The sequence below is a fragment of the Corvus brachyrhynchos genome, unplaced genomic scaffold (assembly GCF_000691975.1).
Source record: "Corvus brachyrhynchos isolate BGI_N302 unplaced genomic scaffold, ASM69197v1 scaffold302, whole genome shotgun sequence".
NCBI classification, from domain to species: domain Eukaryota; kingdom Metazoa; phylum Chordata; class Aves; order Passeriformes; family Corvidae; genus Corvus; species Corvus brachyrhynchos.
Genome location: NW_008237244.1, coordinates 5097236 through 5111831, shown reverse-complemented (window position 1 = coordinate 5111831; position 14596 = coordinate 5097236).

Sequence of the window (14596 nt, the reverse complement as noted above, 5' to 3'; positions counted from 1 at the left end):
GGAAAGGCTGCTAAGCTGGTGTTGATGAGCTTGCAGCAACACAATGCCAGTGCTCTCCAGCAGTTTTTTAATATGATGGCCTTGTGCCCACTAGTCATCCTCCCTGTGTTAGCACACTGAGATTCATAATGTAGTATACAATTACTGCCCAGCTGATTCCTCAGCCAGGGTTGAACAACAGATACCATCCCTTCCACAGCCCACTGGAGTGCAGGGGAGGTTTTTCATTCCTTAGAATTGGAGCAAGATTTGTCCTTGAGGGCTGTATTCAGAAATTAATTCAGACAGACTGGATGTTTCTAGTCCAGAATTAATTTTACTTTTCCTAGATATTTCCCTTGAGCTCTTATGCTGCCTGCTGAGATATTCTCAGTCCAGATCAGCAGGTACAGGGTTTCCCTCACAGTCAGGTCAGATTAGGGGAATTAGCCAGAGTGGTGCAGAGTTCCCTAAGAAGACAAAGAGGATACATCTTTTTGGCAAAGTAGATGACAGCAAAAAGTGCTGTCAGGGCTACCACCTTCTTCTCACTGCTGCAGAGCTGTTTCTGCCTCATATTTGTGACTGCTTAATAGAAACTACAGTCATAATCTCACAAGAGGGAGCCACAGTGTTCCCTCATCTTTGTCAAATGCCCTTACCCAAAACCAGTGCACTTTCTCTAAGTCTTCTCAGTCCCTTTCTCTCTGCAGTCCCGCATCTCTCCCATAAGACCCTGAAATGGCATGCAGTTTTTATAGACGGGCTTGTGTTCCTGTCTGTTCTTCCCTCCCCTGCTCTAGCAGTTATTGCAGATATTTTTGAGCTCTGGTCTCTTGCTTTCCTAAGGAGTACTCATCACTAGTCAAAGAGGCAAAAGTGGTGCCACTTCAAATGAAAACAGTTAATCTTGTTCCATTGTTTGAAAGAAGTGAGGTAGGTACCTTTTGTCTGAAGGATTCCTGGCTTTGGGTCCTGCAGGAGTGCAAGCAACCACCTGCAGTCTGAATTAATCCCCCCCCAGATCCAGCTTCATTCCTCCACCTTGATTTTATTTAAAAAAAGTTAGATGGCCATACGTTTCATGGGATGGGGTCATATATCTTCAAAGAAATAGTCAGAAACCCCCACTCAGAGATGCCTGGCCCCATCCCATGGGGTGTCCATTTTGTAACAGGGAATGCTGTGCTCTACTCAACAAGTTCAGTGTTGCCTTAATGCTTTACTGGTTTCCCAGGGATTTGGGTGTTTGTGTTTCATTTTTTTCCCCAGGTTGTCTATTTTAAACTGTTTGTTGGTTTTAGATCCAGTCTACAGCTGTTCTAAACATCTTACAGTGTTAAGCCAAGTGAAGCCAAAGGGTTTGGACGAGGAAGGCAGTGACTCACTTTCTCTAGCCAACCTGATGGCCCATCACCTATGTCCAGCTTTTTAGTGTCCTCCAGTTAGTCCATCCTTATGTTCAAATAGAGAAAAATGCATTGCATTAAAAAGAAATATCTCTTTCCAGTCCTTTTCCTTGCATAAATTTGGAAATGTGCATGCTAGCTCTAAGGGCAGGTGGAGTAGGCCCTTAAGTATTGTTATGACTTACTCAGGGCTGAAGGTTTTGTACATTAGATGCTTTCCTATTCCAGTAATGGGGGCATGGTGAAACTCTCAAATTGAATTTTTTTCCAATGAGTCAACAAGCTACAGTACTTAGAAGTGCTGTAAGTGAGATCAAATACTCATATCATTCTCTACAAAGTTAATTCAGTTCAAGCAGCTTACTCTGCATGATTAGGATCTTAAACTTCAACTGTGTGTGCTTCATTTTTTCACATATGGGCTAGGCTGACAAAATTCATAAATATACGGAATCATCCTAGCAAGCTGCAAGCATGTTTGGTTTTGCATTCAATTTTAATTAGGACAAGACCACTGTGAATCATTTGAAAGGTTCTTGGGACCCATTTTAATGACATCCTTTTTTCTGGTTTTTTTTTCATGCAAACTTTAACTGGCATGCTCACGGAAAAGATAACTAGCAATATACAAGTATACTTCTCAGAAATAAAACTTGTCTTTGCTACTTATTAAAACAAACAAACAAACAAACATGTGACTGTTATTCAGGCATGACAATTTTCCAGCTAATAGGTAAGTAAGTGAACAACTGAAGTGGAAATGTTTGATATCTCTCTCTTTACAAGTTCTTACTTAGATGCACCACAGGGATTTAGACAAAAAAAGACATGGAGGACTCTTCCCCTGCTGTGAAAGTGCCTGCTAGAGGACTGGCACTTCCCACCTGCAGCTGCTAAAATGAAAGTGATGACCCCAAGTTAGCTCTGGGGGTATCTCCATTGCTCCATTGCTGCCCCATGCCTGTCTGCCCAGAGAAATGTCATCAGTCATTGCCCAACATGGGTCTATCCACATTCCTGAAGTGGTCACACACATATATAATAAACAATGATGTTGTACATTAAAACAGACAAAACAAAGCATCTGTGTCAATTTGACTGGAAACTGTTTAGAAGGGACAGACTGCGTTCACCATGTTCTCCGGTGTGCTTGTTGACCTGTGCAGTGGAGTGAGCTGCCAGATTATCTTTTGCTTTAGTCCTTATGTGAGTGTTTTATGGCCATCCTAAGGCACTAATGTATGGCTTTTCTTGATCTTCTTTAAGGGAATTTACACTTTTTCCTAAGTATGTACCAGAAGATGTTCCAGAGAAAGCACAGTCCTGTGTCCCTCTACTTTGAGCTCTTGATCTTTATTGATCAGTGCAAGAGTCTCCAGAATAATTCCTTGCTACCATGATCTTTTCCCAGTTCATTTACAAATTGGACTATTACCATGGTAGAAGTTAAACTCTTCATGGTAATTTGCTTCACCAGCAATTTTTATTTTTCTAAAAAGTTTTATTTTTCTAAAAAGTTTTATTTTTCTAAATTAATCTTGTGCAGTAATATCTGGGTGGCTCTCCTTCCTTGGTTGCTGCTGACACACTGTACTGTTTTGCAAATTAACTTCTGTCATTAATTCTGCCTGGGTTTTGTTTTGGGTTTTTTTGCCAGCATGACTTGCTAGAGCACAGACAGTGCCAAAGTCTGCAAAAATTTCTATGTGGCTAAGAGATATCTGCAAGGAGCAGGAGGAAACATGAGAGAAATCACCTTTCATTAGTGTGAATGCCTTGAGTGCAACATACAGGAAAAAGTGTAGTAAGTGGCAGCTTCTATAATTTCTGATTTTTCTATGAGGATGAGCCCTTTGTCAAGGAGTCAAAGTGAGTTTCATGCAAATGTATAGAAACACTTAACTCTTGGAGTGCTAGAAATATTCTGTTAGATGCACTAAAAACTTTCTCTCCTGAAGTTTTATATTTCAGTAGGTGACCTCCTGTGTTTACATACACATATGCCACACATCCAATACATCAGCCCTTATCTCCAGGCCTTTGAAGGGAGCTTGTGATGAGCGCACCTACTCCATGGTGCAAGTTGATAATCTGTGCAGGGTGGATCCTTTAAACTTGTTGTCAGTTTTATCAGAGCCTTAGTGGGATGGGTGGGAGTTCTCCTCTTAATTCCACTGAAGTCAGAGGAAGGGCTCCTGTTAAGTCTAACAGGCCTTGGATCAGTGTCTATGGGAAGCTATTTTATAATTCCCAGCTTGTCTTGAGCAGTGTTCAGTTCTTGTAATTTACTAGGACACGTTTTGATACAAAGCCATTTTTTACTTCATTTCTTCTAGGATTGCTTGGAGTAATTAAGTCACCCTGTTGAGCTAAAATCTGGGGTCTTGGAGGTGAAGAGAAGAAAGTGGTGGTAGGGCCAGTATTTTCTTTGATGCAGTCCTGTTTACTTGTGAAGAATGTAAATAGCTCTATTATTCCCCAGAGCACAGCTGGGGTCAAGAAGGTTACAACTCTCTTGCTTCTAGCACTGAAACCTTCTTGCAAAATCATCTCTCCATCTTTCAACAAATGCACTCTCATGCCTGTCCACAATGCAGTTATTGTATGACCATGCAGCACTCTCTTGTGCAGTCTGCTTGCTTTATTTTCCGTTATAAATTAGACTCTCACTCACTGTTCCTCCTATGAGAGACTATTTCTCTGTTCAGACCAAATTTATACTGGATATTTATATTTATATTTTTATTTTTATACATTTTATATTTTATACATTTATATTTACAGTGCAAGCTTCTGGGGGAAGTGACCATTTTTTTGTTCCATTGTTATAAATCGCTGGTCTCTTGGTCCACCCTGAGGATAACAACAATAATAACAAAAATGAAAACATGGTGTTCTCAGTTTATTGCAACTCTGCCCAGCACTCCCTCCACCCAGTACTCCTCTGGTAACACTGTCTGAGGTAGGTTTCCAGCTGCAAAAGAGCTTCTAGGATGGTTGTTTCCAGCCCCATATATCCCAAAGGAGTAGTTAAGTGGAAGGTGCTGAAGGGGTAAGGAAAGTGGACAATGGAAAGGGAATGACCTAAAATAGTGTATCTGGCCATTTCTTTCCCAAATGAAGCTCACAAAAGGCTGAGTCACCTGATTTAGGTCTGGGGACAGGAATTCAGGATTCCCAAGAGGACAGAGGAAAAGGCCACAACCAGCATCTGCCAAGGGTTCCCTGTGCATGTGGGCAGCTTGTTTTCAACAGAAGACTGGTGTCTGGGAAGGACTGAGTTATTAAAGTGAGTATATAAAAACAAATAGCTTGTCAAGCCTCCTGCTGACAGGATTTCCTATCTTAAAGCTTTGTAAGTGAGGGGGCAAGATTTTCTAGAAACAAATTCTGTTCCTTGAAGAATCACTTGGTATAAAGGAAAGAATTCACGGTGTTTCCATCCAGTTTGGGCTCATTGCTATTGCTTATCCTGCTTTAGCATGGGATTGATTTGTGAATGTGCAGTGTTGAAAGATGGGAACACGAGCCGGGCACATCCAGAGAGTTACAGTTTGTCAGTGTAGTTTCTCTAAAAGGAAAATTATATGCAAGCATTTGTAATGCAGCTTGGGTGCCAACCCAATTGTGGGGGCCTGCTGTGTTCATTATAATGGCACATTGCATTCCTTACTTCTGGGAGATCATTTTATCACAGCATTTGAAGTATAAACTGAAGTCAAAGTAACAACCAGCTTTTTTATTGCTGCTGGGAAGGTCATAATGTACCCTGCTGAAAGAGTGATGGGGCACAGCAGAGGGCATCCTTCAACAGAGGTACTGGTCCAGCCCTCTGACACGGCTGTGCAGGCAGCAGCATTTAACTTCAGCTGGGCAATGGCACTGATGTTTTCCATACAATCACTGTGCTCCCAGGGCTCTTGGTGCCCTTGTCTCTTCTCACAGTGGGATTATGTTGCACGGGGCAGTGCCATGCTGAGACACCAGTCCTGAATGAGCTGCCTTGTCTACCAGGAGCATTTATAATTGTGCTGATGCAACACTTGACTTTTCTGAGAGACCACATGCAGTTGTTCAAGATGCTCTGTGTTGATATCCCTGTTTTGTTTGTACCCTTGCACTACGTTGAATATCTTCTGCTGAGCCATAGAAACAAATTCATGTACTAGCTGTATCCAAGCCATCCTCTATGGCCCTGGGTACTGTGAAAGACAGTCAGTGTAAAGTCCTACAGATATAAATGAAAAATCATTCATCTTCTCTACTTCAGACACTTCTGGTCTCCTGATATTTTGCCCCATATTCTAACATATTTGAAACTCTGAATGATGTAGGAAAGAATAAGGTTATGCTGAAAATACAGGCCGCTGGAGAACAGCTGTGTTGTGCCTATCTATTATTAAATAAAGAATAGAGCTCTAAAAGTGTTTACAGATTGTAAAACAAAAGCAGATCGAATATGTTTTAAGTTCTAGGAACTAACCTAAAATTTGCTATAAAACAAATATATGGCTTACAGCTGGAAACCTGTCAAAACACCCAAATGATTGTTCTGCATTGTCTGGAAAGAGTTTCTGTGCCCAAAGAGTTTAGAACAGCAACAGATGTACTATTGCATAAGAGAGACATCCCTGTTTTGAATTTCAGTTTATAGGACAGAGAGGCATACAAGAGAAGTAAAGTTCATCTTACCCAGGTGCCTCTGCTTCCTCCTTAACATCTCGCTCCATGTAGTTCTCCTATGCTAAAGCGATTAGCAGAGATATAGAATGATGGGAACATACATCGTTTTAAGAAGAGAAAAAGCCATCTGGCTCAGTGTTTGTGGCTGGCTCTTAATTCAACCATGTTGGGTTTCTTTCCATGCCCCTCAAGCCCCTCCCTTTCCAGAAACAATCTATGTGATCCCACATCTCTTGTTCAGTAACGCATTCCAGATGGTCAGCTTTGTGCAGAATGGATTTGCCTCAGCTTCTCGGGTTTTTACTAGGGTTTTTTTTTTTTCAGATTGCTTCCCCTTTATTTGAAACCTCCTTACCCAATGTCTAGTTCTCCCTGGATCTTTTTTCCTAATTTTTATAGTGCATTCACACAGGTATTTTTATCACATTCATTCCCTGCCACACAATAATATTGAAGCATTTCTTGTCTTTAAATGGAGTTGTGAAAGAGAGGTTGTGGGAGGCTGTGTAAGTAGGCAGTTTTATAGAGGCCATTCAATTAATCAGTATGAATTCAGCACTTTTATTAAATATTTTATTCAGTGGATTAAATAACATTCCTAATATCAGTCAGCAGTGTGGCTTCTTGCACTTTAGGATGGCATCTACACTTCAGAGAGCTTAGCTCTGCAGTTCTTATCTATCTCCCTGCTTCCTGGCTGCCCACATGGCACCAGTTTGCCCCTAGCCCCTCTTTTGGACGAAGTGGTTCCACATGAAACCCAGTGTGCGTGTGGTTCTGGAGGTCTCTCCTCCCTCCTGAGACCCTCCCAGAGGATAAATTTGACCACCTCCCCTTTCATAGCCCGCTGGCAGTGTCCTGGCAGTGTCCTGGCAGCCTCTGCACCCTCAACCAGCCTCACTTGCTCTCCCGTGCAGCCCAGGACATGCAGCATCTACCCTTCTTTAGAAGCCCTAGAAACACTCCACAGACTGCTGGGCTGAACCACCGGCAGCAGAGGGGGTTTGGACATTTTAAACTGAAATGAAAAAGTCCATAAAAGCTAAATTAGTAACTAGGAAGCACATGGGCTCGATGGACTCTGTGTTGATAAGTGAGTGCCACAGGCATTGTCCTTCCAGCCCCTGGGCAGGCTGCACAGCAGGGCAGGCACAGCCAGAGTGTTCCCCCAGGCGAAGCAGTGTTATCCGTGCGTGTTATCCTGGGAATCATCCCACAAAAGTACCTGGGCACTGTCCATGAAGGGATCTGATGGCTGGGGCTGAAATGGCCACAGCTGTGTTGTGCCTATCTATTATTAAATAAAGAATAGAGCTCTAAAAGTGTTTACAGATTGTAAAACAAAAGCAGATCGAATATGTTTTAAGTTCTAGGAACTAACCTAAAATTTGCTATAAAACAAATATATGGCTTACAGCTGGAAACCTGTCAAAACACCCAAATGATTGTTCTGCATTGTCTGGAAAGAGTTTCTGTGCCCAAAGAGTTTAGAACAGCAACAGATGTACTATTGCATAAGAGAGACATCCCTGTTTTGAATTTCAGTTTATAGGACAGAGAGGCATACAAGAGAAGTAAAGTTCTTTTCATCTTACCCAGGTGCCTCTGCTTCCTCCTTAACATCTCGCTCCATGTAGTTCTCCTATGCTAAAGCGATTAGCAGAGATATAGAATGATGGGAACATACATCGTTTTAAGAAGAGAAAAAGCCATCTGGCTCAGTGTTTGTGGCTGGCTCTTAATTCAACCATGTTGGGTTTCTTTCCATGCCCCTCAAGCCCCTCCCTTTCCAGAAACAATCTATGTGATCCCACATCTCTTGTTCAGTAACGCATTCCAGATGGTCAGCTTTGTGCAGAATGGATTTGCCTCAGCTTCTCGGGTTTTTACTAGGGTTTTTTTTTTTTTCAGATTGCTTCCCCTTTATTTGAAACCTCCTTACCCAATGTCTAGTTCTCCCTGGATCTTTTTTCCTAATTTTTATAGTGCATTCACACAGGTATTTTTATCACATTCATTCCCTGCCACACAATAATATTGAAGCATTTCTTGTCTTTAAATGGAGTTGTGAAAGAGAGGTTGTGGGAGGCTGTGTAAGTAGGCAGTTTTATAGAGGCCATTCAATTAATCAGTATGAATTCAGCACTTTTATTAAATATTTTATTCAGTGGATTAAATAACATTCCTAATATCAGTCAGCAGTGTGGCTTCTTGCACTTTAGGATGGCATCTACACTTCAGAGAGCTTAGCTCTGCAGTTCTTATCTATCTCCCTGCTTCCTGGCTGCCCACATGGCACCAGTTTGCCCCTAGCCCCTCTTTTGGACGAAGTGGTTCCACATGAAACCCAGTGTGCGTGTGGTTCTGGAGGTCTCTCCTCCCTCCTGAGACCCTCCCAGAGGATAAATTTGACCACCTCCCCTTTCATAGCCCGCTGGCAGTGTCCTGGCAGTGTCCTGGCAGCCTCTGCACCCTCAACCAGCCTCACTTGCTCTCCCGTGCAGCCCAGGACATGCAGCATCTACCCTTCTTTAGAAGCCCTAGAAACACTCCACAGACTGCTGGGCTGAACCACCGGCAGCAGAGGGGGTTTGGACATTTTAAACTGAAATGAAAAAGTCCATAAAAGCTAAATTAGTAACTAGGAAGCACATGGGCTCGATGGACTCTGTGTTGATAAGTGAGTGCCACAGGCATTGTCCTTCCAGCCCCTGGGCAGGCTGCGCAGCAGGGCAGGCACAGCCAGAGTGTCCCCCCAGGCGAAGCAGTGTTATCCATGCGTGTTATCCTGGGAATCATCCCACAAAAGTACCTGGGCACTGTCCATGAGGGGATCTGATGGCTGGGGCTGAAATGGCCAGACTGCCAAGCTGGGGAGGGGGAACAGAGGTGTGTCAGTGTGCTAGCCCTGGTTAGTCTATTCACATCGGTGGGACTGAGGAGGCTGTATTTGCAAGAAATTTTAGAAACTGGAAATAATTATGAAAACATCTTGAGGCCTCATGGGAGTTCAATAATTCTGAAGATGGAAAAAGATGGTCTTTTATAACTGGAGTGTTATACTCTCAGTCCTCCCTGCAAGGAAATAGCCAGTTTTCCTGGACAAGAAGTAAGACAAGTCTCATTAGGTTAGGAAGATTTCCCACATTTTCCATCTGTTGGTGCAAATTCTTGAGGCAATGAATGTGTGATATTTCACAAAGTCAAGAGACTCTCTCAGTCTATAGCTGGGGGCTATTCCTGCTTATTGACAGCTCAGCCCTTAATGTACAGATTTCTGGGAGAAAAGTGGTCTGTGGTGCCAGGACAGAACAGCTGGAGACACCCAGGCACAGTTTGTCTCCAATCTTGCCATGGCTTGGAGGTCTGTGGGGGAAGTAGGCTGGTCACCTACCCAAAGCCCTTCAGCCCTAATTCCTCTCTGAACTGCCACTTCTCCCTGCTTGCAGCCACAGAAGTGCACTTATTAAATTTAGAGGCATAGTAAAATGCAAAATAGGAGAATTCCTTCTATAAATATACCTTAAAACAAAGAGGCTTTTTTTTTTTAACATGGAAAAAATATTAACCAAAACAGTGGATATCTCACAGCCCTTATTGTTTAGAAACAGGGCTTCTATTTTTCCAGTCTGCTCTTAATTTTTCCATTCTCTCTCAATTTGGAGTGCAATGAAAATACAGCACAGCTACATTTCTGCTTTCTATCCTACACCTTACCTATCACATTGACAGCAGTTTAAGCAAAAGGATTGCTCAGAGTCACAAGGATCCTTTGTTTTACAGAAACACCTAGGCTGGAGACACACCATGCTCTCCTGCAGGAGCCCAAAAAAGAATGCTGTGTGGATTATGTTGCATATTTTTATTAATATCTTTGTTGTCTCTCTCAGTTCATACCAGTTATGAAGGAGAAAAACTTTCTGTGATAAATCTTGCATATCAAATTTGATACATAAGCTCAGTTCCACATCTTTAAGAACAATGACGAGCAATCAGTCAAATCAACCTACCTTTTTTCATATTCCCCCGTGGGAAAGTCTTCTGAAAACTGGTTGTTTGCATTTGTGTTCAGGACAGGCATTAATAAGGCTAAGAGAGCTGCAAGTTTGAAGATTATTCATAATAATTTCATATTGTAGGAGTTTCATGGGGAACTATAGCAAGATAAATGCATTATACACACACACTTTTTGAAGGCTTATCTCTGCCTTTTTTCTAGAATAGTAATTGAGCAAGAAAACACTGCAAGCATATTCATCTGATTTGAAATAGGATTGAACCACATTTGCAATCATTTCATTTCATTTACCATAGCTTTTGAGCATCTGAGTTTACCTAAATACCCAGGAAGTGTTAATGTTGACCTCACTTGTTAAAAAAAATCCTATTGTGATAATTAGCTTTTTCACCATAATGTTTCTGATGAAGATGTCTCCAATCTCTAATAGAAACCGTGTAATTGTGCCCTGTGCCTCTCTCTCTTTTGTTCTCTCTCTCTCTCTCTCCCCCTCCTTATCTCTGACAGTGCAATTGAATTGTGGAAACACAAAATTTGGGAACACCTGGATTTGCGCTTACTGCATTGTAGGATCAGGGCTGCAGTTTTGTATACTGTGTTCTCTAAGCACCACTGTCACGGAGTGGTTGCCTTGCACAACCTAAGCCATAGCTGTGTCCTTCTTGTGGTTAAATACCCTGATCTACTGTATGATCACCTCCACATTCAGACTATCACAGACTATGCCTTTTGCAAAGTTTTGCTGCCTCCACAATGAAGCACAATGGAGTCTGCAGCCTGTAAGATGCCCAGAGCTGAGCTGTAGTCTGTTTTAGTTTTTACTCTGCAATCAGGATCATGCCTTTGCTCTGAGATGTTTGTCTTGTGACATATACAAATGATTTTACAAAGTAAATTCTGTGGTTTTAAAGGTTATGTTTTATATTTGCTTTTTAATCTGGCGGTTACACAGAAGTTTTGGGGATAACTCTTATCTGTTGGGAGCACACCCTTCTCTGTTCAGGAGGATGTGGAGATTGTGCTCCAGGGAGTCTCTAGGTCTGTGCTTGTCTTGTGCTAGCTCAAGGATTTGTAAAGTTCCTTAATGAAGGTGTTAGGGAGTTGCTGTGGGTGGGCTGACTCTCAGTGGGTTGGTGCAGGAATGAACACAGCCTAGGTCCAAGGCCTGGGGATGATGACAGCATTGGCAGGTGGTGACAGCAAGGTCTCTCAATAAACAGAGAAGGTGGCTTTGCAGCAGATGTGGGGAGCAGCAGAAAGCCAAGGAGAGGACATCATGCTGCAGCCTCCATGTGCTCACAACACAGGTCCTTGGTGGGAGCTGTCACAGCAGCCTGGTGGAGGCTCCAGGCTGGCAGATTTACCAGATCCATGTGACATTACATCTTTTGGCAGGGAAAACTTTGTGGAAAAAGCAAAAGTTACACTGGATCTTGTTTTGATTATTTGTTTCTAACCTCACTACAAATGGAAAACATTTCTCTGGAGAGTGTCTGCTTGTTATTTTCCTATTGTTTTATCATCCTCCCTGCTCTCAGTTGGGACAAATAATCCTCAAATGCTGCTCCAAAGGCTGGCACTTAGGCCAGATTATAGAGCTGCAGCACTGGGGGTGGATCTTTTCCTTCTCTTTCATTTATTTTCCTTCACTTTATTCTGCTTCTGCTCCACTCTCTCTTTCTCCTTTTATTTTTATGTCTTTCCAAGGACTAAGTACAACCAGCAATCCCTTCAGCAAATCAACCCCTCTGTCTTCCTCCCAGTTCTGTTTGAAGGTGAGAGAGATGGTTTGGTTGTGGTAAACATGAAGATTTCCATAATCAGGACAAGTAAGGTGTAAACACATTGTACACACACAGGCAACCAGTATAAAGTAGGACATTTGGTGAGTATTTTTCCAAACAAAGAAACCAAAAACATAGTTTTAGGGATAGCATTAATTTGTAGTAAATTTGCAGCTCTGAATCAAACTGAACCAAAGGTTATGTTTAAAATGGCCTTTCTCAAGCATATATGGCCTTTTGAACTTCAGAAACTGAGCAGAAATCTCGGATAACTATGGGCTCTGCACAAGAAGAAGATTTGCTCTCAAAGAACTGAAATACAGATTCATAGAATCATAGAATGGTTTGGGTTGGAAAGAACCTTAATGATCATCTCATTCCAATCCCCCTGCTGTGGGCAAGGACACCTTTCACTAGAACAGGTTGCTCAGAGCCCCATCCAGCCTGGCCTTGAACACCTCCTTCACTGCTTGGAGATCAAAATGTGACATAGGAGAAGATTGGTAATGAGGAGATGGAGGGAAAGTGAACAGGAACAAGTAAGTTTTTCTGCAACATCAGTGACCTTTGTGCAGTTGGGTATCTCATGTCATTGGGCAGGTACATTGAGTTTTTTACTAGAGTGTGAGTGCAGTTTTTTAAAACGCAAAAATGTTATTTCACACTGAATCACAGAATTAACTAGATTGGAAAAGGTCTTTGAGATCGTCAAGTGCAGTCTATGACCTAACACCCCCTTGTCAGCTAGACCATGGCACTAAGTGTCACATCCAGTCTTTTCTTTAACATCTCTAGGGACAGTGACTCCACCACCTCCCTGGGCAGCCCATTCCAGTGTCTAATCACTCTTTCTGTGAAGAACTTCTTCCTAATGTAGAATTTTCCACTGGGTAGTAATTAAAACCAGTCAAACTATAACATGTAAGAAATATACATGAAATTATCCTGAGAAGTAAGTTTATTTCAGGATAGCTTTAGGTTCATAGGGTTTATGTTCTGGATAGGTAGGAGATGCATTACAGTGCCTAAGTGGAGAAGGATTATGCAATGATTAGCTATATCTAGATCTAAACTTAGGCCTTTCCTCCCTCACAGTTTAATGTCTTAATTTAAAAAAAAAAAATGCTTGTTACTGTATGTGAAAATATAAAAATATTCAAAACAAACTTTTGTTCTTTGCTTTTAGGATTAAAGCATGATTCCTCTTGTTAAATAGTTGAAAAATTGAATCATAACATAAACACAAAGAATATTGTAATGCCACTCCTAATTCCAGCTGCCTCCATCTGTTCTCTGCCTGAAGTACAAAGTAAGAATCCAACAATGTAAGGAAATAGCACTTTTGCCTGATCCTTGCTAGCTTTCAAAGCATCTTATGGCACATGTAACCTCTGTTGAGAACAGCAGCACAAGGCCCTGATATCGCAGGTGTCCCAGCTTTCCTGTCTGCTGGACCTCATTCTCGGCTCTGTTTCAAGACACAGACCACTAGAGAAAGTGAAGGTTATTCAGGGTGCTTTTCCAGATGCACAGCCCTATCTTGCCCCAAAGTCCCAAAGGATGTGCAGTCTCAGCAGAAAAAACCTGTTTTGTTTTGAGGCTGTATACACCAACTCTGTTAAAGAGAAGGAGATCTTGGGGATGTATCAAAAACTTAACTAGTCAATCATAATCTCTTCAGCCAGATATTAAGTTCTTGATTGCCTTTATTTAAAGCCCAGTGGCAGAGCAGGATCCTTGCATCCTCATCCCATTCCTCTGGGCAGAGTCTCTTGCCACATCCTGTCTTGCATGATGTGGTACCTCTCCCTTCACTGAGCTCCACATGCATTTAGTGTGATGTTCTGTGATGAAGAAGTCCAGACCACAGAGGAGCTTGGATGGAAAACAGCTGAATTTCAGCTCCTGCAACTAATGGAATAATGTAACGATATTTCAAAATGAAAATATTTTATGGTCAAAATGTGTTTTTGTTGCTTGTCCAATGGCATGAACATTTTCCATGGTGGCCACCTATTTCTTTGTGATGAAATTTGTTTACTCAAAACCCTAATATTGTCAGTAATTTTTTGAAGATGAGAGACCAATTCCAAACCACACTGTATTTGTTTACTATGGACTGCATTTGTCCTCTTTGTTAAATTTAAGGAAGAGGTATTTGGCCTTCAAATTTTAAATTTAATTTCCAGTTTGAATGAAGGCTGCCATATTCCCACTGTTTTTTTCCAGCCACATTCACTCAGCACAAATACTGTGATGGAGTAGACCATGGGCATAACACACTCAACCTTTACTCTTCTGTGGAGATATCAGCCAATCAGCCCCTGTGTGTACCCGTGGGCCAAATTTGTATTTCCTCACTATAAAAAAGAATTTTAGATTGAAAGTTTAATTCTGGACCCTTCTGTATTTTCTAAGCATCACACAAAACTGAAGCATGTTTTTGATAAAGGATCTTTATATCATGGAAGAATGTAAATGTCTGAATGATAATAAGAAATTTCTCTATTTTGGGAACCCCCTTTCCCATTATGCCTCGAGACCTTTTGTTTTGCTAGTCTGATTGCAGGGACTTTAATAGAATCACAATTTTATTAAGCAATTCCTTTCTTTATAAAGAAAACCCCTCTTTTTTTAACATTTGCTGAGCACTAATCTTGGTAAAATCTTGTGATCATAAAACTAAGCACTGCAGTAGGAATTTTTTGCAAGACTGAGTTATT